The 16,954-nt window shown below is 44.5% G+C and overlaps 1 long non-coding RNA gene across 1 annotated transcript; it reads right to left on the reverse strand.

Moving 5' to 3' along the window:
• Nucleotides 1-2,987: 2,987 nt before the first annotated feature.
• LOC137141183 (uncharacterized) lies at nt 2,988-5,978 on the reverse strand. The gene is made up of 2 exons (XR_010916561.1): nt 5,515-5,978; nt 2,988-4,242 (listed from the first exon to the last, which is right to left on the reverse strand). It is a non-coding gene; the product is annotated as an uncharacterized lncRNA (long non-coding RNA).
• Nucleotides 5,979-16,954: the final 10,976 nt, after the last annotated feature.

Genomic DNA, 16,954 nt, shown 5'->3' on the forward strand with positions numbered 1-16,954 from the left:
TTTGAACTGACAGGCCTCCTTGATATCTCCTTCATTCCAATACAGCAACCCGAGAATATTCTCTAAAAAATACATATAGACTCCTCTTCAGTGGAGCTTTCTCCTATATGGGAGGCGAGCTGTTGCACACTCGCAAGGTACAGTGTATAAGGAACGGTGGTGGGTTCAAAGTACTGATCCTACTGGGAAGTTTAAAATCCAAGGCGAGCTACTGTATTTCCTCCGGATATAGTTTGTGGACTCTAGCCCTTTATTGTTAAATATCTTGGGTTGTTGAATCATCCTTTTACTTGCAAAATGTTGAGCTGTCTTAACACTGACACTCTTAGTAAATCCAAGCCTTGCAGAGAGACAGCTACATCTCCACGGTCAAAATACAAACACTGATCCTTTCTAACAAGATTTTATTCCTAACGACCCCTTTAGTGCTTAGGGTTTTAAGAGTGTTCTTTAAAATTCAGGTTTCTCTATTTAGAGGTGAAAGGCTTATTTTAAAGTCTGCACGCAGTGGCTCGAAATTGCAGCTAAAGAAAAAAAAATCTCTTGTATATTTCGATTTTTTCCTCATTTATAGCTAGTTTTAGGGTGAAATAATCAAGAAGAACAAATGCCCTGCACGATTTGCTAATCTACTTTTGGGGTGCAATTAATATAGATCCATGCAAATGAGCCTGGTGCTCCCTATAAAGGCCAACTTGGGAGATTTGTGCACATTGCTAGGACGCATTTAATGTATCTATTGTAAGATGCCACTGTTTTGATCTCTTGTTCCCTTTTTAACCTTTCTGTATGAACCATTCAATCCTGCACTTTCTGTAGCTCTTTCCAGTGTTGCTCGAAGGAGCCTGATCTCGTGGAAAGACTCAACCCATGAATGAAACTTCAACTTTAAGGGCCTTCAGAGGGACAAAACTGAGGCCGACGCTTCACAAGTGATTGCTTTAAAAAATCCAATCTACACAAAGAGGCAGCTGGCTCCTTTAATGAAAACTGCCTTAAAGCTGCAAGAACTGCAGCCTCAGGGATGTATTTATAAGATGACTCAAAAGCTACACTTTCAAGTTGCTTCTCCTCAGGGTAGGTATAACAAACATATTTAACTAAGATATCGTAACGAAATGGACAGAAATTGATAACTTTGATTGCACAGGATCACATTACCCACTGAAATTAAAACCCATAGTTTAAATTGATTTCTCCACCTAGCTGCATCAGACAAAAGAATATATTTTTCCTGCTAGAATATCGATTCTCTTCGAAGATAGAAAGTGTAGAATAATAATAATAATAAAAAAGTTTCTGAAAAGTTTGTATTAATGTTCATTTCCAACATTCCCTGCAACTCTATTCTTCTGGACATTTCATTTATATGTGACTATTCTATTTTATCTGCATCACTGTTTAAAGTAGTAGGATATAATGTTCTAAATTCAGTATTTGAAATTAAATTATTTGAATTCCCGGATATTAATCTTTTCCCTTCATCCTCCAGTTCTGAATCCTGTCATTAGAATGATCCACCCTTTGTAGTCCGCAAGTGAATATTTTATAGACAGATACCGCTATGAAGACTTCTAACACAACGTCAACCAGGCAGGCTTAGCTGTTGCAGGGATTACTTTGAGTAATTTATCAAAGGAACGCTACTAAATTTTGAGTAGTGAATATGAGGCCTTGAGGGGAAAAGAAGCAAAAAGGACAAATTCCATCAGTTTGTGAGATAAATTCTACTTGGAGTTAATACAGCTTGTTTATATTGAAATCTCAGAGCTAGAACAAGATGGGATGGTGGTGCAGAGTTTGCCTTCGTGCAATTTAGTTTTCAAAAGGCTTGCTGTTAAATGATCTCCCAACAATGCAGTTTAAAGGAGGTTTCTTTTGGCGTTAAAGCAGGTGGATTGGTAGTAGAAAGGAGGGGCTCAAACATCTTTGATGTATTAAAGTGTTTTCAACTGGGACCTTTCAAAAATGAAACCGTCTGGAGATTTACGGGAAGGGGGAGTTTAAAAGTCCCTAACCATGTTTCACTGACAAATAAAATAGTTCCTTTCTTCCCCCCTCCTCTCATGATTAAATATGATTAAGGAGAACATATACACTAGGAAGAGCCCAGTTATAACATCATTCTACTTAACTCAGGGAAATGATGTTTTCTTACATAAGTTGCATTTTCGGTATATTTTTAGGCAGATAAAAGAGGAACATAATTCTGAAATACATTATTAGGGTGATCTCTAATACCAAGTTAACTTTCACAGGGTGGTAAAGAAGCCAGAGTTGCCTACTGGTGGTGCATATGCTTACAATAAATAAGCCAGTCAGTCTTGAAAACCCGAGCATACCCTGCACTTCTAGACCTTAGCAGCTACAGGGGATGGCAAATAATGCATGTCACAACGCTTTAGCCATAATACAAAGTTGGGATGACGGAAGAAATGGTCGCTAACTGATGTTATCTGTGGGAGTATCTGGGGGATCTGGGGAGAGCAAGAATCACTGCCATAGAATCACCCCACTATTGACCCCTCAGTCCTTTCCAGGGAGTTTTACACAACCTACCGCCCAGTGTGAACGAGGAAAACGTGACGCTACAGAATTCACAGGCCCGATCCCATTACTGCTGGGGGCTAGCAGAAGAGCAACGAATAGACATCTTCCAATCTGGGCTCGGAACTTCTTTGACCTTGGAAGTCTAAAAATAAGAGCTCACAGATGTTCCGAGTGTGCCCGATCCTGCTGCAATTGGCATGAAAGCAGGATCGGGGCCGCTTGTTTCAGAAAGGAAACCTGCTTAGTATTTTCTTTTCCCCATCTAGTATTTTCTTTAGTCAAATAGATTAACTCTCCCCCCCCCCCCCCCGCCCTGAAATGCTTTTCGGTGCGTCCTGTGCCCTCCATGAGGCCAGGTGAAGAGCGACGACCCTCGCAAACGATGGGTGAATGCAACAACAGTTTGGCTTGACCTGTGCGCAGAGAGTTGCCTGAGAGTCACCGCTGCATGTGCAGCGCAAAGAACCGGGGCGTTCAGTTTCCTCCCTCGGGGGGAGGCAGCTAAACGGTTAGAAAGTTTCTTTGGCCGGGCTTCGAGGACGAGGAAGAAGAGTGAGGCAAACAAGGAGGCTGGGCCATTGTCCACAGAGGGTGCGTTTTTGTCAGGCCGTCGTTGGTTGCTATAGTGAGGAGGGGGGGGAAAAACCCACACAGAGCAGCATAGTTCGGCTCCCTCCGCTCTCCCAGCCCTCGTGAGCCGCGTTCACCACCCCCAACCAAAATAAAAGCGCCCCCCCATCCCAGTACCCTTCCTGGGCGCTGGCCTACTGCTCGACGGGTGGAGGAGAGGGCGCACTGGTAGGGGAGGTAGAAAGGGAGGTGCCCTGGTTCGACAGCTTGGGACCTGAGCAGGCGAACAGGCTGCGCTAGTATGGTACCTCCAAGCAAAGCAAAGCAAAGCACTGTTTCCCCTTTATTCACCCTACTGGTCTCTCCCGATGTAGTGAAAAGCAGAAATCATGGTCACTGAAACCTGTCGGGATTCAATGGCCTCTGACAGTGGACCACAAACGTGCAAGGGTGACGAATGCTAGACACCTAGAAAGGAACATTACACCTGATACAGCCCCTCTCCATTCGATCACAGCGGCTTCCCAGCCTGCAAATCATCAGCCTCATTGAGCCTGAAACAAGCTTCTTTTTGTTTAAATAATTGGGGGGGGGGGGGGAGAACTTTACTTCTTCGATGTAAATGACCTGCTCTTTAATGTTAAAAGAGACTCTTATTTTGCAGCAGTGGTGTTTTTTTTTTTGGTTGCCTTGCTATTGAACTTTGAAAACAGCGTGGAGAGGGAAGACAATAATGAAGGGTCTCCCAGGCTTACGATTTAGTTAAGTGTGTGCCTCAAGATGGCAAGAAGAAAGTTAGTTACTTAGTTCATTTGAGAGTTATCCACCTTCTGAGATGGTCACAGCAGTTTGTTCAAAGGACAGTTCTAACTGCTGAGAGGGAAATTTTCAGTTGTGTTGTTGTTTTTTTCCAGGACAAGTTATACTGCAGCTGAAGGAGCGAGGTCAGTATCTTTTCAAATCAATCTGTCTGCTATGTCCCCATATAGTCCCTGTAAAGAGAAAATCTCCAACTTTGTTCCTTCATCAGTTCTGCTGCATCATCTGAAGTCGAGACTTCTTTAGATTGCATGCACTTCTGCTCTCGACGAAGTGAAACTTTACAGTTATACAGAGAGTTATCTGAAATGAGACAAAAATAAAAGTTTTCTGTTCCAATCACACAGGAGAATTATGCTCTTCTTGTCCAATTGTTATTTTATTTATCTCGTTTTCGACTTTGTGGTTGACAAGTTTTATTGAGGGAAAAAAAAACTTTACAAGCCATCACAATGTATTATTCACATTTTAAAAAATGCTTGAAAGAAATCACGCTAATGAAGAGAACATTTGTAGTAATTTGGTGATAATTATCAGAACCACCAAATATTCGCAACGGCTTTCACATTACGTGTTGGGAGAGAAGCAAAACACATTATTTTAATAGTCTGATATGCAAACTATGGACCATTCAATTACATGGCTTAATAATGCATACATGATGTGATCTTGTTATTGGGATAGGAAGGTCTGCAATAATTCACTCCAAAGACCAAGTGTGCTCTTACATCCAGTAAAATCCATTGCCATGGATCAGGGGCCCCTGCCAAACTACAGTTAAGAGAATAAAAATTAATGACTGAGAATTTGAGCGTTAAATTAACATTAATTATATGACCTGCCTGCTGGAAAGATTAAATTTCTTACGCCCTAATTAGATAACGTCTCCTCATACATCAAACAATTTCCATTTCCAGATTTCAGTATTAAAATGCAGAATGGGGAGACCAGTGTTGTTTTCTCTTAGTCTATTTCAGCGGTCGCACGTAATATCTAACTAGTGGACCGACCTTCTCCTGGCGTTTGGGGTTTGCCAGGGTGAAAGCGAGTCCAGGGAATAAGTTTAGGTCAGTGTATTCTTCAAGTTGAATTTCTTTAATCAATTCCACTGAGCGTGTCTAACAAACTAGCTAGAGAAGTGGGGACCAAGGCGGCAGGCTGATGCTAGCAGCTCCCGGAGCCCCGCGGCTGTTCGGGGAGCGAAGCTGGGAGTTCAACTGTGGGCGAGACGCTCCGGTGTGTCAACAACCGAGTTTACATCGGCCTCTTTGGGCAGCCGAGCGCCTTCGTTTGCTCTACGAGCCTCCTCCCCCGCCCCCACTCTGCACATAGAGATTATAGCCCCGCGCCAGGGAACACGGAGGCTGCAGAGCGCTCAGTCGGCATCGGCCCGGGACGCACCACTTGTAGGGGTTAAAGTGGTTCTTTTCTTTAACGTGGCGCTTCAAAGAATAGGGCACCACAACCCCCTCCCCCCCAACGAGATTTCCCGCTTTTAGCAGCAGTTCATTTCAAAGCCCCCCCCCCGCCCTGTCTCCAGCGGCTGGCCGCGGTGCCTGCTCTCAAAGCCCGCACCTGCCGGGGCTGGGAGAAGGGGCTGGCTGGGGTTGCCAGTCCTGATCTGGGCCTCCCCTGCAAGAGTGCGGCGGCTGCTGCTGGGGCAGGGCCACACACCCGGCTCCGCCGGCTCGGGGCGGCCGTGTGTGGTTCGCCTTTGCCGGCGACTCGTGCTGCTTCAGGTGGGAAGAAGTACGGCGATGTCCCTGGGGCTAAAGGCGATGGCTCCTGTCCGCGCGTTTAACCCTGCGAGGGGCAGGAGCAGACTCAGCCTCCAGGTGGCCGCAGGGAAAGGCTGGGAAAGGCCCGCCCGGCCGGAGGAGAAAGTTTCCCCTGCGGGCTTTTCCTGCTGTCACGTTGCGGGCCTGCCCCGACCAGCCCCCGCCAGGGGACGGGCCCGGAGCTCGGTCGGCCCCCGCTGGAGCTGAGACGAGCCCGGAGCAGCCGGATCGCAGCAGGGCTGCGGGTTTGCCTCGGGGGCGCGGAGCAGGTTTTGCTCCTGGCCGGGGAGGCCGCGTGTGCGCGGGGCGGGGTGTGCGCGCGCCGGGAGCCGGGTGTGTGCGGGGGGAGGGGGCAGAGTGGGGTGTGTGCGGGGAGAGGGGCAGAGTATCCTTTGTGAGGGGCTTGAACAGAGTGGGGTGCTTGTGCGAGAGGGAGGGCTACGGAGTGGCGTGTGCGGGCGGGGGGAGAGGGGGGAGTGTTGTGTGTGTGTGAGTGTGAGGGGTGGAGTGCGGTTTGTGTGGGAGGAAGGGTACAGAGTGGGTTGTGTTTGCGGGGGGAGGGGCCAGTGTGTGCGTGCGTGCATGGGGGGGGGTGAGCAGAGTCTGGTGTGTGTGTGGAGGAAGGGGGCACTGTGGTGTGTGTGCAGGGTGGTTAAAATGTGGTGTGTGTGGAATGCAGGGACAGAGTGTTGTGTGTGTGTGTGTGTGTGTGTGTGGGGGGGGTGAACAGGCAGAGTATGGTTTGTTTGCGGGGCAGGGACAGTGTGTGTTCTCTGTGCAGGGGAAGGGGTTAGAGTGTGGTTTGTGTGTAGGGGTGGGGCAGATTGTTGTGTGTGCAGGGTGGAGGGGCAGATTGTGCTGTGTGTGCAGGAGGAGGGGGCAGAGTGTGGTTTGTGTGAGTGGTAGGGATACAGTGTGGTTTGTGTTTGCTGGGACAGGGTGCAGAATGTATTGTGTTGTGGAGGGAGGGGGCAAAGTGTCATGTGGGGTGTTGAGCAGAGTGTGGTGTGTGTGCGGGTGGGTGGAGTGTGTTGTGTGTGCAGAGAGAGGGGATAGATTGTGTTGTGTAAGCGGGGTTGGGGTTCAGAGTGTGTGTTGTGTGGGGGCAGAGTGTGGTGGATGTGGGGGAGGGGTACAGAGTGTGCTGCATGCTTGGGGAGAAGGCAGAATGCGGCATGTGTGCTGGGGAGGGGGCAGAGTGTGGTGTGTGTTTGGTGGGAGGAGGCAGAGTGTGGTGTGTGGGGAAGGGGTACAGAGTGTGCTGCATGCTCGGGGAGAAGGCAGAGTGTGGCATGTGTGCTGGGGAGGGGGCAGAATGTGGTGTGTGTTTGGTGGGAGGTGCAGAGTGTGGTGTGTGTGCGCGGGAGTAGGGTTCAGAGTGTGTTGTGTGGGGGCAGAGTGTGGTGTATGCGGGGGAGGAGTTAGGGTGTGGTGTGTGTGCGGTGGGAGGGGCAGAGTGTCTGTGTTTGTTGAGAGGGGGGCACCCAGTGTGGTGTGTGTGCGGGACCCAGAAAAGTGTTCCAAGGAGACGAATGAGCGCAGGACAGTCAGCGGCTGGTGAGTGAGTGTGGTGGGTGAGTTGTGCTGCAGGGGGGAGGGCCCTGGGGAGAATGTGCAGTGATTTGGTACACGGGGTGTGCAGCAGGAGGGGGTGTTAGTGTGGGTACAGCAGAGTGGGTGTTCAGTGGAGGGAGAGTGGAGAAGGGGTTCAGGGTGGGAGGTGCAGAGAGTGGATCTGCGGAGAGGAGGGGGCAGTGAGCCTAGGTGAATACAAGAGGATATTGGGGTGTTTGCAGGGGCCCTCTTGAGCTCCCACCCTGGCACAGAGCAGGTGTTTACTCCCTTGAATGCAAGGATGCAGGTGGGGGTTGCAGCAGGCCCAGGGCGCAGAGAAGAGGCAGACATGGGCAGACACTGGAGTGTGCAGGGGGTAGGAAAGTGGGGGAACGTGTGGCTGTGCAGGGGACACAGGATGACACCATTTATTGCTGATCAGGCTGCAGAGCTGTGGGAACGTGCATGCATTTCATGTCCGCCATAGCACCCGGGGTATGTTCTAGCATACACCACGAGATGGGTCCAGGGGAGATACTGCAGCAGCGTTGCTATTGGGAGGCACCACAGCCCAACACATGCGATGAGCAGCTGAAGCTGGGGTGATCAGGCTGGGGGAAGGCTGCTGCTGAAGGCTTGAGCATGCCCTGAGCCAGCATGATGGGTGTTAGGCTTCTTGTGCTCAAGACAGTGCGATGCAGGGGAAATGAGCTGCAGGATTTCCAGGCCAAACTTCTGCAGCACCCTTCTAAGTCAATCTATAAGGTATTTGCCTGCAGCTTTCCCTCCCCACACACTGACTTTTCTGTCGGTTTTGTTTCAGAGTTGCTTGGCAGTAGAGGCCAAAATGAAACTGGATTTTCCCCTCTGTTGGACCATCAATGCCTGCCTAACTTCTCCTTACATGCTCTTGGCCCCATGCTCTCCCTGTCAAGAAACAATCACTCCTAAATCTGCAGTACTGACATTGCCTATCTACTCACTTTGAATCCAAGCAGTGGGACAGTTACTCAAGCTGATACATAATGTCTTCCTTGGCTTTGCAATGTCAGGAATTGAAGGTTGCATTACACTTGCCTCTGCCTTGGGCTAATACTTGAGTTAACCATCGTTTCACTGATCAGATGTATAATGGAGGTGGGGGGCATCCCAGTGAGTTGGGAAAATTTTTCTCAGCATATATAATTGCAGTTCTGGTGCCTCTACAGAGGGGCTCAGTCGATCCTGACAGCACCTGCATATCCCAGATCAGATCTGCATCGATAAAGTTCCTGTTGAATTTTATGGCTAAATCCTCGCCCCAATAATCCTTACAAGAATTAGCTCCATTTGATTCAATGGGACTATTCCCGGGAGCAGGGATCACTCAAATGAATACAGATTGGTAGACTAGGCCCTTCATTGAATTTCCATTTATACAGGACCTTTAAAGCAAAAGTTGAGGGAAGCCATGAAATAAATATTATCAAAGCAATACTAGATCAGCTATAGAAGGAAACAAGAAAATGAGCACAACAGAACCACACCTCAATTTCATCCTGAACAGTAATCTCACAATTCAATATAAAGGTCATAGACAAAAAAGGAATTGTAACATTACATTATCTTTGGCCCTGTCACCTGATCATTGGCTTTTAGGTTCAGTTTAAATGGTACATCTGTGTTGTTGTTCTTTCCTAGACCTTCTGAATTTCTCTAAAACATTTACCTTTATTGTCTCTTTCTCACTCTCTGGACTGACTGATAACAAATTAGGTTTACTCCTATGTTAAATGACAGCCTCCCAAAGTCAAGAAGGTGGGACCCAACCTCCTCTGAGCAGACAGTGACTATATATACTATTTCACTGTGGGCTTTGTGCTCAACTCCATGAATTCCCATCTGCAACCTTCTAAGCATGAATCTGGTAGCGACTCCCCTTTCTGTGCCCAAAAGTTGATGGTTAATACATGAGACAATAATCTCTCAAGAGCCAATTACCCTCTCTCAGACATAGGACAAGATTCAAGAGGTCTATGAACTTCACTAGCATGTCCAATCAACCTCCCCCAATAACATCCACTCCCCAGCTTCTCCCCAGCAATAGTTAACAAACAACATTCCTTGTGAAAGGAGCAGGCACACAACCCCCCAACGAGAACATGGCAAACCGTGCAAAAAGTCAGATAAAACCAAATGAAAATCAATCTAATTTAATCTAGTTCATGAGTTGGGAGAGAAGTGCAATCATGCTGAGATTATTTCTCCTTGCAGATGCCCTTAATATGCTGATTTTCCTTCCTGTGAATATGGTGATACGCTCCAGTTTGATATGACTGTTGTGAGAGGTGGATAGATTTTTTTAGGCTGTTACAGTTTTAAATTAACCCAGCATGGCACACTCACTGAACTCCACCAAAACCCTAATCCTCGTTGGTGTTTGCAGAGCTACATAACTCTTTTATGAGTTATGTCTATGTGAGTTAAAACCCTGGCTCACGAGTCACTGCAAATGCAATGATAGATGACTGGACTTTTGCAGTTGTGCTTAACCTGCCAGGGGACCTGATTTCAGCTAGAACAGTAGGGTTTCCTTCACCTCTTCCCCACAGAGACCTTGAAACGTAATCAGTCTTCAAGTGAGACCTCTCAAATAATTCATGCACCATAATAATCATATAGTCCCATTAAAGTGACACAGAATAGTCAGTTATTCAAGGATAAATAATTGCACACCACAAGCAAGACATATACTAAAAACATTAAGATAAATAAAAAATTATAATAAAATTATATGCGTTTAGGAGTAAACCCTATTGATGGAGACAACAGTATCTAGATCGCCTGGCTGAAAGCATATGGATCACTGTACCTGAGCTAGGCAGCAGAAACCAATTTGACTCCCTTCTCTGCCTGCAATGCCCATCACATTGCATGAATCTGGCTGTGGGAGAATTTCCAGTTCTCCACTGCTCATACACACGATCAGTGTTTAATCAGTAGCCAGACTCACAACTGAGACTGTACTTCAGCATAAATTGGTTCAAGGTGCCTTGTTCCAACTGCCAGACACAGAGAATTGGATCCTTAGTTATTCTGTAACCTGAAGGTATACAAAATAGCTTCCTAACTGGGAATAAAATTATCATAAACACATTTATGCCTGTGCTGGAAGGACAAGGGCATAACACATATTCCATAATGTCAACGGACTAGTCCATGATGGACTGTCTCAGACAATGCTTTCCAATGTCATATATCACAAAAAGGTCAAAGATCATGTAATTCTTGTGCTAGACTCTTTGTCAATTTGTATTAGATCCCAAAGAATGGCAAGAGCAGCTGCAATATTTTGTGCCATGTGGCATGCATGTGAAGTGGAAAACATGCAAAACATCTATTTTTTGGTTTTAACATGTCTCTTAAGCTGTAGCACAGCTCACAGTAGCTTTTTAATGTTTGGCCCTTACACTCCAGCCTGTGCTGCTTTCCTCAACAAATATTCCCCCTCAGAGAATCTCTTTTTATTCAGTCAGAGTTGTTTTGGTCAGTTCTTTGGTTTTGGCCCTGCTTGTCCAGAACAGTTCACTAGGCTCTGCAGAGATGGATCTACAGACTTCTCAGATCCAGTCTGCCAGTGTATTGTAACAACCCTCTAGTGTTTACAGTGGGGTGGCTTATATAGAACTATATTTCTGGGATGTATTAGTGGGAGTGTTAATAATTTTGCTCTACTCCACGTTGATCAGACCTCAACTGGAGTACTGTGTCCAGTTCTGGGTGCCACATTTCAGGAAAGATGTGGACAAATTGGACAAAGTCCAGAGAAGAGCACCAAAAATGATTAAAGGTCTAGAAAACATGATCTATGAGGGGAGATTGAAAAAATTGGGTTTGTGTAGTCTGAAGAAGAGAAGACTGAAGGGGGACATGATAACATTTTTCAAGGTTGTTACAAGGAGGGAGGGAGAAAAATTGTTCTCCTTAACCTTCAAGGATAAAACAAGAAGCAATGGGCTTAAATTACAGCAAGGGCAGTTTAGGTGGGACATTTGGAAAAACTTTCCTAACTGTCAGGATAGTTAAGCACTGGAATAAATTGCTTAGGGAGGTTGTGAAATCTCCATCATTGGAAATTTTTAAGAGCATGTTAGACAAACACCTGTCAAGGATGGTCTAGTCTAGATAATACTTAGTCCTGCCATAAGTGCAGGGGACTGGACTAGATTACTTCTCAAGGTCCCTTCCAGTTCTATGATTCTTTTGTTTCCTTCTGGCTTGCTTTTCCTTACAGCTCCTATAAAACTAAACCAATGTTTCATATCATAAACATCCTAATAACCCCATCAACAGAGTATTAATAAATTATTACAGAAAAGCTCCATGTCCATCACAGTTAGTTTATGCCATGAAGCATGATGGCTTTAAATATATGCATATTTAAATATACATTCTTGGCTTTGGATGCTTAGTTCAATTGGCAGGCAAAGACTTCTCCTTCATTCAATTCTCATCTGAATATACCCATATTATTATAGGCAAGCTCGTAGCACTATCTATTATTAAAGTTGCCCGATACATCCCATTATAAGACCCTGTTTTCTGTTGCTTATACCTTTGTAAAACTTTAACTGTTTGGGCTGCAATTTTCCATGTCAGGTGTGTGCTTTAGTCTGAATGTGTTTTTGGAAGGTGTCATCCAAACACCTTTGTCTAAACCAGCTTGGCCATGTGTGAGAATGATGATAGAAAAAAGTGTATTGATTTACAATTTAATAATATTCTGGAGATCTTTTCTTTGAAAGGTTCTAGCACCTCCATGCTTTGTTGCAGAGAATTTAAATTTGGCAGGAAGGTGGCTTTTGTGTCAGAAGTGTGTCTTTTGTCCTTCTGATGAAAATTTGCCCAAAATTATGAGCCTTTGAAAAATCACAGTTTGCACATGCTCAGTAAAGACTTCTTACATTTTAGTAGCTAAAATATCCAAAAATTCCATGTACACTAAGCATGCTCCATCCTTCTCAGCTCCTAGTGCTGATCAAACTGCACATGTGCCATCCCCCAAAGCAATTGAGTATGCTTTATCCAGGGCAAAGCTACAGGGTTGAAGCAGGACTTTCTCTGTAATGGCTGCTGTGGATGAAGGTGAGGCCGGGTACTGTAACCGAGCAGGGATCCTGTGTCTCGTGTGCTCTCAGTGACCCCCCGTGCTGGTGCCCAGGCAGCATGAAGATGGGAACTGTCTGATGTGAATGCAGACAGGATAAACGCCAGTCCAGGGGGAGGGAAAGGAGTAGATTGGGGCAGGGAGCCTCTTAAGATTGGAATTGAAGTGGGAGGAGAGAGAAACTGTAACTTGGACTTTGAGTGGGGGGACTGGCACTAGTAAGGCAAGAAAAGTGGGAGCTGGGGATGGGTGGTGGTGGAGGGGAGTCTGGGATTAGCTGGGTAAAGAGACTCTGATTGGATTCCAGGGGGAGGGGACTGCTACTGGGAGCTCTGGAGGGAAACGAGTGGTGGTGAGAGACTGGTAACCAGTAGGGGAGTAAAGCACATTGGAAAACATAATCCCAACTATATACATAAAATGATGGGATCTAACTGAGCTGTTACCACTCAAGAAAGAGATCCAGGAGTCATCATGGATAGTTCTCTGAAAACTTCCGTTCAGTGTGCAGCAGCAGTCAAAAAAGCTAACAGAATGTTAGGAACCATTAGGAAAGGGATAGATAATAAGACAGTAAATATAATGCCACTTTATAAATTCATGGTATGCCCCCACCTTGAATACTGTGTGCAGTTCTGATCACCCCATCTCAAAAAAGATATATTAGAATTGGAAAAGGTACAGAGAAGGGCAACAAAAATGATTAAGTGTATGGAACAGCTTCCATATGAACAGAGATTAAAAAGACTGGGATTTCTCAGCTTGGAGAAGCAATGACTAAGGGAGGGGAGGGATATGATAAAGGTCTATAAAATCATGAATGGTGTGGAGAAAGTGAATAAAGAAATGTTATTAACTCCTTCATATAACACAAGAACCAGGGGTCACCCAAATTAATAGGCAGCAGGTTTACAGCCAACATAAGGAAGTACATCTTCACAAAATGCACAGTGAACCTGTGAACTTGTTGCCAGGGGATGTTGTGAAGGCCAAAACTATAACTGGGTTAAAAAAAAAATTATATAATTTCGTGGAAGATAGGTCCATTTGTGGCTATTAGCCAAGAGGGTCAGGGTGTCCCTCCCTTTTGCTGGTAGTTGACGACTGGGTGGGTCGTACACTCCATCCCAGAAGCTGGGAATGGACGACAGGGGATGGATCACTCAATAATTACCCTATTCTGTTCATTCCCTTTGAAACACCTGGCATTGGCCATTATCAGAAGACAGGATCCTGGGGTAGATGGACCATTGGTCTGACCCAGTATGGCTGTTCTTATGAGGAGCTGGGATGGGCAGGGAAGGCAACTGGCTGGACTAGGAGACTGGTACTAGGAACCAGTTTGGGGAAGTGGAGGAAGACAAACAGAACTGCTGAGGAGCTGGGGTGCACAAACAACCTTAATTCTGTCATTTTCTAACTTGAATGCTTGACTTTGCAACCTTAATTATGTTCTTTTAATGTAGTTTTTTGCGTAATATATCCCAAGTGGGACTGTGGATTATCTGGCGATCATTTATGTTGATGGGAGTGCAGCGTCACAACAATTAATATGGTTATAGTGGATCACAAATTGAATATGAGTCAACAATAAGATGCAGTTGCAAAAAAGGCTAATATCATTCTGGGATGTATTAATAGAAATGTTGTTTGTAAGACACAAGAGGTAGTTGTCCCTCTCTACTTGGCACTGGTGATTCCTCTGCTGGAGTACTGTGTCTCTGGGCGCCATGATTTAGGATAGATGTGGACAAATAGGAGAGAGTCAAGAGGAGAGAAACAAAAATGACAAAGAGTTTAGAAAACCTGACCTATGAGGAAAGGTTAAAAAACTGGGCATGTTTAGTCTTGAGAAAATAAGACTGAGGGGAAACCTGATAACAGTCTTGTATGTTAAGGGCTGTTATAAGGAGGACTGTGATCAATTATTATCCATGTCTATGAAGGTAAGACAAGAAGTCATGGACTTAATCTGCACCAAGGGAGATTTAGGTTAGATATTAGGTAAAATTTTGACTATAATGGTAGTTAAGCACTGGAATAGGCTTCCAAGGGAGCTTATGGAATCCCCATCATTGAAGGTTTTTAAGAACAGGTTGGACAAACACCTGTCAGGGATGGTCTAGGTCATTGGTTCTCAACCAAGGATATGTATACATCAACTCATCTAGGTATTTGCCTTGTTTTATAATAGACTACATAGAAAGCACCAGTGAAGTCAGTACAAACTAAAATTTCATCCAGACAATGACTTGTGTATACACTGAAATATAAGTACAATATTTATATTCCAATCGATTTATTTTATAATTATACGGTACAAGTGAGAAAATAAGCAATTTTTCAGTAGTAGTGTGCTCTGACACTTTTGTATTTTTATGTCTGATTTTGTAAGCAAGTAGTTTTTAAGGGAGATGAAACTTGGGGTACGCAAGAAAAATCAGACTCCTGAAAGGCTACAGAAGAATGGAAAGGTTGAGAAGCACTGGTTGACCTGGTTCCCCCTCAGTGCAGGAGCCTTGACTTGATGATCTTTTGAGGTCCCTTCCAGACCTACATTTCTATAACTGTATGATATTTGAAGAGACTGTTGGGAAGGGAAGCCAGCTGGAACCTGTTAAGTGGGAGAAAAGTGCTGTTCAACAGTAAAATGGATAATTTTTCCCCTCACTGTTTTTGCTTCTGGAGAAAAAGAAGTGGAAGGAAAGGTTAAAAATGGGCATATATAGAGAGGACAGCTCCTCATATGAAATAATTTCATACCTAACACCATGGTAAGCAAAAGGGACTTACAATCTAGGCCCTCATCTTTCAAACTGCTCCCTGTGGGTGGACCAGCTTTCACTGACTTCATTAGGACTCTGTAGGGGTTTGCCTGGGTAAAACTGCTTGTAGTTTCTGGGCCTTTGCATATAACAAGACACATCAGGCTGCAAAAACAAATAAACTTGGGGGGAGGGAGCGAGGCAAGGTAACAGTGAAACAAGTTATTTGCTATAAGTAGTGTTGGTGTCAGCATGCCAACTGCCAAGAAATTGTCAAGAAATCATATCATAAGCAGTCTAGCTTTCCATTGGAAATGAGTGCAAGCTAATCGCAGGGGTCCAGGACACTTTGATCTGAATTCCATTGTAAGAGTTACTAGGTCTCATTCAGGACTGGGCTTTAAGCACAAGCCAAAAAAAAAAAAAAAAAGGCAATTGTCAGAGGTTCATGTAGAATTGAAACTACTAAATGCTTCACAAATAATAAGGCCAGCACTGGACACTGTCTTGAACAGGGTTTGACTAAATCAGGGCCTAGTATAATCCCAATGCTGCCTTGGATTTGGAAACATTTTCAGAGAAACTTGAATAAAATAATTATACTTGATTTATCTTTAAAAAGAAAATACAAAAATACCATCTCCCATTCATATAACTTCAAACAAACAAACAACCTTGCTACAAAACCCACTTCACTCAGACTGACACATGACTGAGAGGGGAAAATGAAAAATAATTATAATTTTCAGACACATGGACTGTTTAAAATCTTAGTAAAGTCACTGAAGTGCAAGGAATGGAGGACTGGGCCCTTTACCTTAATTTCAGTTTGTTTTGTGTGATAATTAATTGTAGAAGGTGTAGGTGATGACACCCATAGATAAGGTTGCCTGACACTTTCCATTATAAGACCCTGTTTTCAGTTGCTTATACATTGTTGCCAATTTCCTTGATTTTTATCGTGACTCTAGTAATATAAAATGCTTTACTGTAAGACCCATCTGGAGACAAGTGCATATGTGAGAATTTCAGCTTTCATTTTAAAAATAAAATAAGTTTCTAGCCCTTGTGACTGCAGAGAAAAGCTTGAAAATGCATCCCATGTGCACCCAGCAAGCTAAAAAAAGACAAGGCAAATAAAAAGAACCCCAAGTTTATTATTATTTTTAAAAATAATAAACGATCATTCTTTTATTAAGGGTCTCTATCCTGACCTTACACAGACCACAGTGGGAGCAAGCCAGAAATAGTTTAGGGTTTTCACAGATCCAGTAGCTCCAATGCTTTGTGCAATGGGTGCAGAGGGACTGCAGCAGCCTTGTACCCCCTGGCTTGAGTGTGGATGTCACTTCCCCAAACTCATTGCACACGATGCCCAAAAATGCCAATTCTATGTGCGTGGATTGGATTTCATCCTAAAGAAATAGATTTTTCTTGTTTGTGTAATACTTTTAACTGAGGACTCGGCAAAGGCAGAATTGTTAGTTACAGGCTGAATATTCAATATTCTGCATTTACTGATTCCTAATGAGCCAGTGCAGCAGGCAAGAAAAATCAGCATGTTAGTCCACCCTCATTTTAGAAACATGCCACAAAAATTCATCCTTCCCACTCCACCCCCAAAATTCTCTCTACCATTTAAATCTATACAGAGAATGAACCACAAATTATCTGCCCTATCTCCCAATATACAAGGCATATGAGTGACTCTGCATAATCTATTAATCACTATAATGTATGCATTCCCAATATTTCCTATCCAGAAATAAATA

The sequence above is a fragment of the Emydura macquarii genome, unplaced genomic scaffold (assembly GCF_026122565.2).
Source record: "Emydura macquarii macquarii isolate MOO-44397 ecotype Brisbane River unplaced genomic scaffold, CSIRO-AGI_Emac_v2 contig_3019, whole genome shotgun sequence".
NCBI lineage: Eukaryota > Metazoa > Chordata > Testudines > Chelidae > Emydura > Emydura macquarii.